Source organism: Lytechinus variegatus, chromosome 12, assembly GCF_018143015.1.
Source record: "Lytechinus variegatus isolate NC3 chromosome 12, Lvar_3.0, whole genome shotgun sequence".
NCBI lineage: Eukaryota > Metazoa > Echinodermata > Echinoidea > Temnopleuroida > Toxopneustidae > Lytechinus > Lytechinus variegatus.
Window position 1 is genome coordinate 30555303 of NC_054751.1, and position 12438 is coordinate 30567740.

A 12438-nucleotide genomic window follows, 5' to 3' on the forward strand; every position below is an offset into this window, starting at 1 on the left:
CAAAAGCATTAATTCTTGATAGATGCCTCGATATCAATGACTAGAATCCTATGTCATAGTACTAATTTATGCAAAATTATGTAAAATCACACTATTCACCGTAAATTAGTGTATCGAAATAAACTTTTCTACAAGCCCTGCCTTTTTTTGGGGGGGGGTATTTGGTATTTATTTTGATGGGGCATCAAATCTAGATTGATTTCTGCACAGTTCCCGAATAAGAATCAATTTTCAATGTTAATTAATGCAGTAGTATGCAAAATTTCTGCAAATATATATGTAAAACACATCGACTATCATATTTCGAAGTTTTAAACCGAGCTAGGGACGAGCACAACACTATGCATATGACACACGTTACACAATTCATCATTATGGTGACTTTAATGCGACCAGAGAAGGGTATCGTGTTTAAAATGCAAATTTATGCAATCCTGTGCATACTTCTTTCACAATTAAAAAAAAATAATATGGAAATTTAAAGATTAACTAGTATAAATTCAAGAGGTCAGATTTCTTTCCAATGCAAGTAGAGTTTTTCCCTGTCAGAGAGAGGGGAGCAGGGGCGGATCCAGCCTCCGCCGAAGGGGGGGTGCCCAAATTTGATTTCCATCATTTTCGGCCGCTCTAAATTGATTTTTGTTTGTTTCTTTGAAGGTGTTGTCCTAATGGCGTAATGAGCCCCCCCAAAAAAAAATTGAGGGGGCTTGATATGGTTTATCACGTAAAATTAGTAAAAAGTTACGAGAAAGCGAAGCAAGCAAGCAAAAATTTTCAGATTTTTATTTTAAAAATCCAAGTTCGTGATAGATTTCGACATAATATTTGGAAAAATGTTATTATATTTCACCCTTATCCCTTTCCTTTTCTTTTTTTTTCCTTGATCTTGTTTTTTTTTGGGGGGGGAAGGGGGCAAAACTCCCATGTCCTAATGTGAATGTGTAACAATTCTATCCTTTAAATAGTGTGAGCTCGAATTGCAAGCTTAACAATTTTGAAATTTCATGTATTTCGTCCTGAAAATGGGCAATGTATGTGAACCTGAAAAAGATGCGTATGTATGAGATAATTACTGTGAGCGCGAAGCGCGAGCAGCTAACTTTTATAAAGCGTTCTGGCCTTGTCGAAAAGGGATCTGGGGGCGAGCTAGTCGAGCTGTCGAGGCCCTGTCGGAAAGCAGCCGACAGGGCCTCGACAAGAGGCTAGGCATGAGCAGGTGGCACAGAGCAAGCATTTTGTACACTATATATTACATGTGACCACCTATATGAATACTCATTAAAGCTTAAGATCTTTGCTCTATGAAGTTTTTGGACAAGTTTATTTTTGGTAGGGGGGGGGTATACTATAACCCATTTACACCAATGCTGGTGATATCAATTTCTAGCTCCGAAAGTAATTCATGCATGACCAAACCAAACACGATTTTTAACCAAAACAAATTTCTCCCAGGCTAACACCAGGCAGATTTTACACGTTATCAGTCATTGTTAGATGAACTTAATTTTTCAATGAAAGGAAAAAGTTAAAACAGATTAAACAATGAAATACATATAGGTCTAATAATAGATCACAAGTCGAAATAGAATATAAACTCTAATAAAAATAGGTTAAACTTCAAGTTTACCGACGTTACACTTGGAGCACATTTAAAGCTGCAACTTAGCACCTTTCAGAAGAAGGGTTCAAAACTTAACATATGCTGAAAGCAGGTACAAAAATGCACCTTTAAAGATGCTCTAAGTGTGACATTGGTCTGCACCTTTATATTAATGAAAATAAGTATATTAAAGGTGTAAAGTTGAACCTATTTTACTTGGCGTGTATATACAAATAATACGTGCAGATCTATACCCTGGTAGCACATAATTTTTAACAACATTTCGAAAAGGTCTCACTTGTGTTTTCCAAATAATGTTTTAATTATAACATTAAAGGTCAAGTCCACCTCAGAAAAATGTTGATTTGAATCAATAGAGAAAAATCAGACAAGCACAATGCTGAAAATTTCATCAAAATCGGATGTAAAATAAGAAAGTTATGACATTTCAAAGTTTCGCTTATTTTCAGCAAAATAGTTATATGAACGAGCCAGTTACATCCAAATGAGAGAGTCGATGATGTCACTCACTCACTATTTCTTTTGTTTTTTATTGTTTGAATTATACAATATTTCAATTTTTACGAATTTGACGATTAGGACCTCCTTGCCTGAAGCACAAAATGTTTAAATAATGGAATTCCACGTGTTCAGGGAGGAATGAAACTTCATTTCACATGACAATGACGAGAAAATAAAAATATTTCATATTTCATATAATAAAATACAAAAGAAATAGTGAGTGGGTGATGTCATCAACTCTCTCATTTGGATGTAACTGGCTCGTTCATATAACTATTTTTTTTTAATTAAGCGAAACTTTAAAATGCCATAACTTTCTTATTTTACATCCGATTTTGATGAAATTTTCAGTGATATGCTTGTTGAATTTTTCTCTTTTTATTCAAATCAAGTTTTTGATGGGGTGGACTTGTCCTTTAATACAACATTTTAATCCTCGCGTTTAACATTTTAATAATTTGCTGACCCCAAAATGTTCTTATGCTGAAAGAAAATAATATTTTTGAAACATCATTATAACTTATCCAAAAAAATGCAAAAAACGTTTTAAAAACATTTCAAAAATATTATTGCAAACGTAATATAAATATGTTTCCCTAACCATACATATGACCATACATTTTAACAGTTAACATGTTTTCGTAACCTTTACCTAACACTATATTATAATATTATTAAGAATGTTTTTGTGCTAGCTGGGTAGCTTTCAATAGCTTGAATATATTTTACAAACATTACAAATCTTTCATTCACCCTTGCTATGAGCAGTACGGGGAAATTGCCATAGATTTTTCTAAAAGAATTGTCACTGGTATTTTTTATAATGAGACAAATAGAAGAACCCTACTGCAGATTTGCTTTTCTTGGCCAAGTATCAGTGAAAGACTATATAACTTTTAACCACCCTAATGTTTTAATGTATTGACTGCCTTACACAATCATATACATCAAAATGTCACGAAAGTGGATTTTTTTTTCGTCACATTTTTAATACTAGAGAGACAAATTCCCTCAATGTAGTTTTACCAAATCCGGGTTTAGAATTATTTAAATAATTGTTCAACCATGCCCTCCATTATAACTGAAACAGACTTCCCTATGATCTTCAAAATCCTATGTTATAAACGACTTAAAACAGCTTAAGCTATACTTATTTCTTATTTTTACCTATATATCTTGATATTTGAATGATATATCCCCCGGTTCCATGGATGCAAAAATTATGTATAGGCCTACCATAATGATATTTTTACAATCTATTATTTTATTTTATTTTCTTTAAGATATAAGCCTCATACATGCAATGTATTTACTCATCTTAGTTTATTTCACGTATATAATTTATTCATAACAGTGATAAAAACCGAGCTCATATTTTGTTAACATTGTTCACTTTTTTAAATGCTGTACTTATACATTTTTTTGCGAAATTTACTTTTGTTATATTCATACCCATGTACTTACGCTTCACATCTTTCAAGTTGTTTTTTATTGCAAGAATTTTGACAAGCATTTGGCATAACGTGATGAGTTCCTGTTGTAGCTGTTATATGCTATTTTTTTTTTCTTAGTCATAATGTAAATGATTTTCGACATTCTTTTCAATCTTGTTTTTTATAAACTCTGTTGGCTAGGTTTTGACATAATGTCGGAAAAATAATTGTGTAATAGAAAGTGAAAAGGTTTTTTTTTTCTTTTAAAAAGTCGTTCATTGTTATTTGTCATTGTATGTAGTTCTCAATCTTTATGCATGTTCATTTTTCAACAGATTATTTTGTTTCATTTTGAGGTTAATTCAGCGTGATCAAACAATGCCTACTCTATGAATGGCTCCAAGGCAAGTCCTCATGCAGCAAGTCTGAAAAAAACCTTATTTTTAAGAGGAGAGTTTTTTTCACACTGCACGTAATTGAAGGGAAAAAATAAAAGAAAATGGAGTGAAAGTGACAGGAAACACCATGAGGAGCAATTGTCGGTGGAGCAAATGTTGGCGGAGCAATTGTAAACGGAGCAAATACTGGCGGAGCGGTTGTCGTCGGAGCATGCATGTGTCGTTCGGGTCAGGCGCGGATCCAGGGGGGGGGGGCCGAGCCGGCCTGCAGAAACTAAGTGTACTCTTTAAATTGATAGAAACTATGAAAAACAGAAAGAGAAGTAAGAAAGAGGTATCATACCCATGATGTGTAATTTACAGCCTCGTAACGGCCGACCCGACCCCGAAAGGAAACAGGAAAAAGGTGAGGGGAAGAATTGGAAAATAGACTTTACTTTATATTAAAATTTTCGCTCGCGCTTCGCGGTCACATTGCCTGTGTAATGAATTCCATTCAAGAGGATGAATGGCACTTATATATCCAGTTCTGAAATCAATTTGCACACAATATTTTAGCTCGCACATCAAGCTTTCATTATTTTGTTTGATTAACACAAATTGTTTATATATATCAAAATTTTCAGCTCGCGCTGCGCGCTCGCATTGTTTGATTTGTATGGTACCTATCCTCTTTGGAAATTCTTACCAAAATTTGTCAAAATGCTTCTTTATTATGTCAGTATGTAAAAAAAATCAACCTCCTGCTTCGCGCTCTCATTGTTTAATTATTTGTGAACACACAGCTTGTTTTTTATTCAAATAAAAACGCTTAGACTGTCCATTCCACAGGTCGGAATGTAAAAAATTTTGAGCTCGCGCTTCGCACTCTCATTATTTAATTGGTGATACTTTATCCTCTTCATTAATCACCAAATAACAGAAGAACAGTCCTAATTGAGTCCCTTTTCACATTAGAATTTCGGCTCGCGCTTCGCGCTCGCATTTAGTTGGATACATATCTTTTTTTCATAATTATAAAATTTCCTCAGAATCTTCCGGTCTAAGGACATAAAATATCAAAGAATTTGAGCTCGAGCTTCGCGCTCACATGAGATACCTTATATTCTTAAAACTTCAGTCTTTAGTATGGAATACCCCCTGAAAAACCGACAAAAAAATAAGTTTATAGCGGCCAATCGAGAAAAATGTTGATGAAAATATTTTCGGCCCCCCCCCCTATTGGCGAAAGCTGGATCCGCCCCTGCGGGTATAGCATTTGTCGCCTGAGGTTTTATCGGTAAATGTTGAGCAATTGTCGGCGGAGCAAATGTCGGCGGAGTAACTGTCGGCGGAGCAACTGTCGGCGAAGCAAATATCAGGGGAGCAAATGTCGCGGAGAAAATGTAGCATTTTGGGGAGCATTTGACACCGGAGCACTCGTCGCCGGAGCATGTGTCATGGATTCGAAGCGCGAGCTGAATTTTTTTTTGACGGTTCGGCCTAAGAAATTAACGTTCTATGCACTTTTTGCAATCATGAACGGTATTAAGTATATGACCAAACAATTGATGGGATGGTCAGGCGCGAGCAGAAAAAAATGGGACACTCTCGTCATGTTTTGTATTATCATTAAAAATTTTGGGTATAATTTGGTATCTTCCTATATACATTAATAATGCGAGCGCAAACGCGTGATCAGAAAATTTTTGATACTCTTATCTGAAACTGCATATACATTGCAACAATATAGGCTCATTTCAGTGTAATATAGAGAGCAAGCTGCGTAACTGAATAAACATGCGTGCGCGTGTTTCAGACTTTGACCTAGAATCTGGGGATTCTAAATACTTTTTTTCATCATGAAAATCAATAAAGCGAGCGCGAAGCGCGAGCTTGAAATATTTGATAATCCGATCTGAAAAAGGGGTCAATTTAAGCTCTGTCTTTCAAGCACATCGAAGGAAAATTTGGAGGTGGATATAGCGATCACAGTTTAAAAAATATGATACGTTTTATTATTACTTTGAGTTTTGACATATAGGACAGGGACATTCTAATGATGACCATCTTCCTCCTAAGCGGGAGATGAAACTTGTCGATATTCCATTCTGAAAAAGGGTCGATTTTATTATTAAATCAATATCTTATTCATTAATCTAGTAATGAGAGCGAGAAATCTGTTAATTTATTATGGCCTGAAAACTGCAAACTTTTGTACTTTTTATATGAATAATGTATTAATATATTTTCAACAATCAATGCGAGCGCAAATCGAGAGCCGGATTTTTTGATAAACTGTCATAAAAATGGGGATTTAAGTAGTTTGTTGAAGAATTAATATTGAGATATACATATCAATTCACCAATCACAATGCTAGCGTGCAGCGCTAGCTGTTATGTTTTGACAATTTGACCTTATTAGGGATATTTGAGAATTTTATGGAATACAGGAAAATAATTGGTACCTGACAAATCAAATTTTGCAAGCGCGCAGACCGAGCAGAAGATGCTAATATTCAGAAAATAAAACATGAATATTTCCATAAATCATTTTTTACAAAAATCAATTTGTAAAATCAAACAAAATAATGAAAGTTCGATTTACGAGCTGAAATATGTTATTGTCTTCAAAATTTGATATTTAAGCTCCGTATTGAGCAATTAAAAGATAAAAAATCATCTAAAAGTAAACGCGAGCACGAAGCGCGAGCGAAATTTTTATACTGTATAGTGACTAGTGACACAAAATATTTTTACAAATTATTTTCCAAGACTTCCCCTCATCTTATTTTATTCACTCGTCTTCCTCCTCTTATTTCCCTTCTTTCTCCCCCTCTCTTTTTTAGCTCCGCCAATGGGGGGGGGGGCGGGCCCCTCTGGATCCGCCTATGGAGGAGGGTATATGGGTGGTTCTTATTTCTGAAAAAGCTGCCATGTTTGCCCCTCTGACAACTATGTACATTTTTTAGAACAGGGACACACCATTGAGCAAAGAGACCTGATCCTTCTTTTTCTGTCGTCCCTTTGTTGACGGAAACCTGAATAATTTCAGTGATTTTTCTTTATTGGCTTATGAATTGATCTCTATCACTAAACTAGGTTAACACCAAAACCAAATTCTCCTAATCAATATCAGACCGAATCAGAGTCAAATTGGTGTGGAATAGAAAAATGTTGATTTGAAACAATAGAGAAAAATCAGACAAGCACATTGCTGAAGATTTCATCCAAATCGGATGTAAAATAAGAGTTATGACATTTCAAAGTTTCGCTTATTTTTAACAAAATAGTTATATGAACGAGCCAGTTACATCCAAATGAGAGAGTTGATGATATCACTCACTCACTATTTCTTTCGTAATTGTTTGAATTATACAATATTTCAATTTTTACGAATTTGACGATGAGGACCTCCTTGCCTGAAGAACAAAATGTTAAAATAATGGAATTCCACGTGTTCGGGGAGGAATGAAACTTCATTTCACATGACAATGACGAGATAATCGAAATATTTCATATTTCAAACAATAAAAAAACAAAAGAAATAGTGAGTGAATGACATCATCGACTCTCTCATTTGGATGTAGCTGGCTCGTTCATATTACTTTTTTGTGCAATGAAGCGAAATTTTGAAATGTCATAACTTTCTTATTTTACATCCGATTTTGATAAAATTTTCAGTGTTATGCTTGTTGAATTTTCTCTTTTTATTCAAATCAATTTAATGTTGGGGGAAGACTTGTCCTTGAAAGCTAGGGTTAAAATGGAACTGAATCAGTTGCGAATCCACACGTATTCGGGTGGTTTCAGGGATATTCTCTTTTGCCTTCGAAATGCGAGAAAATTTGGGAACATTCGCCGAGGTATTCAGCTCATTTTGAAATGTTCTAAACCAGCCGAATACCCTCCAGAATACTCCCGAATGTGAAAACAAATTTCATTCGGGCAATATTTGGAATGTATTAGGGTGACATTCGGTTGGATTAGGGGAGGCATTTGAAGTATTCTGGGTAGATGCGAACCTATATTTGTATCATTTTGGGCATAACTGTCCCGAATCGTCCGAGCTCAGCACATTCGTTCTGATTCGGGTTCACATTCAGACCATCGTTCGGCTGTTATCAGAGATATCGGGTCGGCTGGATTCTGGACATAAGATTCTGGATTCTTGCCACTATTCGTGTTGGTATTTTGCTATTGGGGGATTGCCAAATTGATTCGGTCAATCCTTGGCGATTCTGCGCTGAATCGATTCAGGACCCATTCTTATTTATTTAGGGGAACTCCCCTAATCCAGCTGAATCAGGCCATAATCGGGCAGAATCAGTCCGAATTTATTCGGGAGAATTTGGTTTTGGTGTAAAATTTCTAGCTTAAACAAGGACTGATGTATTCTTGCGACTGTACTTTGGTTATCCTCTGAATGTTTTGCAGTGTTTACCACAGTTCAACCAAAGTTATCACGTTTACTAGGACTGCAGAAGGGTACATTGAAAATATGTCACTGTGACCTTGACATTTGACCTCAAAATTAATAGGCTTCCTGGGATCAATGCTAGTATAATACACACCAAATTATATGAGCCTCGGGTAAGTTAGAATGAAGTTCTCACGTTTACAAAGACTTCAGATGGGTACAATGAAAATACATCACTGTGACCTCGACCTTTGACCCCTTTGACCTTAAAACCAAAAGGCTTCCTGAGATACATGCTAGTATTATACACACCAACTTATATGAGCCTAGGTTAAGTTCAACTGAAGTTATCATGTTAACAAGGACTGCAGAAGGGTACAATGAAAATAGGTCACTGTGACCTTGACCCTTGCACCTCAAAATCAGTAAGCTTCCTTGGATCCATGCTTGTATCATAAATACCAAATTATGAGCCTAGGTTAAGTTCAACTGAAGTTATCGTGTTTACAAGGACTGCAGAAGGGTACAATGAAAATAGGTTACTGTGACCTTGACCTTTTGACCTTAAAATCAATTAACTTCCTGGAATCCATGTATTATAATTTATACACACCAAATTATAATGAGCCAAGGTTAAGTTAAACTAAAGTTAACGTGTTTACAAGGAAAAGTTAACGGATGGACAGGCGGACGGACGGACACCGAGCGTGATACCGTTATACGTCCCGTTAAGACGGGCGTAAAACTTATTCTGTTTGCTAATAACAATAATAAACTTAATCTTAATCATAATGTTAAAAGGTAACATGAAGAATTAATCATATATTAGGGGGAATAACTTTTCTCTACCAACAAAAAATGTATTTTCATGATGAATTTATTTTACACCAATAAAATAATATATAGAACATGTCAAACATTATTTGAAATGTATACTTGCCTTTTTGTTATTCTTTTAAATATTTTTTTTTCACTAAAAAATGTTGAAAGAGTAATTTGCAAGCTAAGGCAAGAAAATTTACAAACATTTTTATTTTCCAAAAGTGTTCTTCACAGAGCCTAAGATCTAAAGAGATCTAATTAAGTGACCACTAAAGATTGTTGTTACATGTGCATATTGTCAGCTGGACAAGTAGACCAATGACCAATCATACTGTTGCTTCAAATTTGTGATTGATCACAAACCTTTGTGAATGATGTTTCTGGCTATTGAAAACTAGCAGAGTTTTAGCAGTGGGGGCATCGTGGTCTAGTGGTTAAGACTCTTGTCTTTCAATCTGAGGGACGTGGGTTTAATTCACTCTTGTTCTTCCAAGCGATGATCGCTTCCTGTTGTGTTCTGGACTATGCTTAAACCAGTTTAACAAGGCAAATCGATCTTGAATACCACATTGTGAGGTGGTTTTCCCCAACTGGTTTGGAAGACCACAAAAGATCGCTTCCAAGTCAGTTTTGAAAGTTCCCATTACTTATTAAACTGGTTTTGACTGAACATGTTTCAGGAAATAGACGAGAAGGGGGTCATATTCTCATTTACTTAATTAAGTAGCTCGATAGTATCACTCTGTAAGGAATTCAAGGAAAAATTGCAACATGTACATTCTTAATGGTTTTTTAATTATTTTCATGATCAAATCAGATCTTCTCATATCAACATGATATACAGATCAAATATATAAAGATAACACATAATATGAAGTCCAAATACAAATATGTGAGATCTACCAAAACTTTCCTCGGATCAACAATTTCAAGCATTGGAAAAAAAGTTAAATTCTGTGATCTTGATACATAAGAACACTGCAAAGGGTACATGCAGGAAAAAAAAAGGAAAATTATTAAGAGCATTGGAGAAAAATATGACTGAAAATAGAAAGGGATCAGTAGAACTGATATGGAAAATTAATCAAAAATCTACTAAAATAAACTTAAAGAAAGACTTAAAACGACTTAAACTTAAAAAAAAGTCTTATTTATAACAATGAAAAAGTTTTATTTTAATAATGAACATGGCAACTTGCAAAATAATACACTATGAGAGAGTTCACAGTGGGTAAATAGCTTGGCCAATTAGTTTGCTTGTGAGTTCACATTACTGCTGACAATTGTATGCAAAGTATTGGTTCAAGTACACAATTTAGGCCCCATAAGAAAGCTCAGTGACCGGTCTTTCACCAAATTCTTAGCAATTGATTGTACATAACGATCAATGCAATTACAAAGATCGGTCTTATGATCAATATTAGGCTTTGTGTTAAAGGGCCAAGGAGATGTGTTCTTCTGAGGTGAAGGCATGCAGTAGGGCCAAGCATCTTTTACAGAAATTCAAGTTACCATTATAAGCTACAGAAATAGGGTGGCCTGATAGGTCAAGAACAAGTTTGTTGATTTCTAACATTCGAAGCTGATAAACTTCCTGCGAACACAGCCTGGGTACGTCGAATAGTAGGTTACTGGAAACACATCATAAATATCCAGTACCACCATTTTCAGTTACCTGGCCAACTGACAATTAACATAAATGATGCCTAAATCGCTTTAAGAGGGTACATTTACTTATGTTTATGATCTACATGTAAATACATGTACGCCTATTTCATGGATTTTAATCTACAGTAAACCAATCTACAAATATTGGAATTATGGCCAAAATTCAATTCATAATAGTTTGAAATGCATTCGCTAATACCAGTATATCAAAAAACAACAAAACATTTAAAGGCCATTGCAACTGGCATAATTCTTATGCCTGTAGAGCACATTATTATACAAGTATGAAATGGTAAGAAAGGTAATCTTACAAGAATTTCTCTAGCTGATAGATTATTGTTCAAAGTGTTGAATCCTTTTCTAAATTGAAGTATAAAAAGAATAAAATTGACAGATCACGCATCAAAAGAAACCGGTAAAACAAAAAAGTGCTGAGAATTATACCTCAACATGAAAAAAATGAATAAACAAATGATCATGAAAATAGTATTCTAAAAATTATTGCAATTTCAGACAGTTTAAAATCATACACGTAGAAATAGTACCTGTACAATGCTCTCCAATGTAGATTTCAAAAATCGAAACATGTCTTCACTATTACTGGAAGACATTTATTTAAAGAGAAACCGGTCAATTAAAAAATAAATCAAATTTGAGGGATTCATGAGGTAAACAATGTTAACACTTTCTCACAAAAAAATGACTCAGAATCCACCTCCTACAGGTACAACTCTGATTTTTTCCAAAAATATACAAAATGGCACTATCAATAGCTAATATACATTTTAGGTATCACACAAAAAAAGAAAGGAGAGAAAACCAATTAAGAGAATATTACATTAAAAAAAACAGTTCAAAGAGACCATACATATACATTGGATAGCTCTTCTGCATGAAAATCACATCTATATGAATAGATTACAAGTCTGTCACCATTTGTATATACATTTACACATAAAGGGTAGTACATCGTCATCATTATACACATTAATCATTAAAATAATCATATTCTCATCATTCAGTACTAAAATATGAACAACTCCGCAGGCTTAACTGATGAGATGCAAATATTTTTCTGCTTGGAAAATATTTGAAATTGTATATTGGTTGAAATAAAGCTTCAGGAAGCCCCAAATACATCAATTTTAACTAATAAAATCTTGTCACTCTGAATGGAATAACATAAATGTACATACATGTACATTAAAACAATGTCTGGTGGACTGTACTGTCATGCCGAGGAGGCCATTTCATAAAGCTGTTTGTAAGTTAAGAGCGACTTTAAAAAGGACTGGTAATCCTTACTTGTGGTAAATGATATACACAAAATGTTCATTGGCGAGGGTTTGCGCAGAAGAAAGGATCACCAGTCGTTCTAAAATTCTCTTAAAGATACACCCACCTGGTCATTTTCTAAACATAATTCACAAATATATTTTGTGTGCATCTGACTACGGCAGTACTTGTTTCATTTATCCCTGAAGAGCAGATTTAAATTCACACATGATTACACTTTATTTTTTTTTCAAAACCTATATATATAAATCAATTTTGTTTTAAAACCAAAAAGAGGTTTTGAATGTCTTGGATTGACCC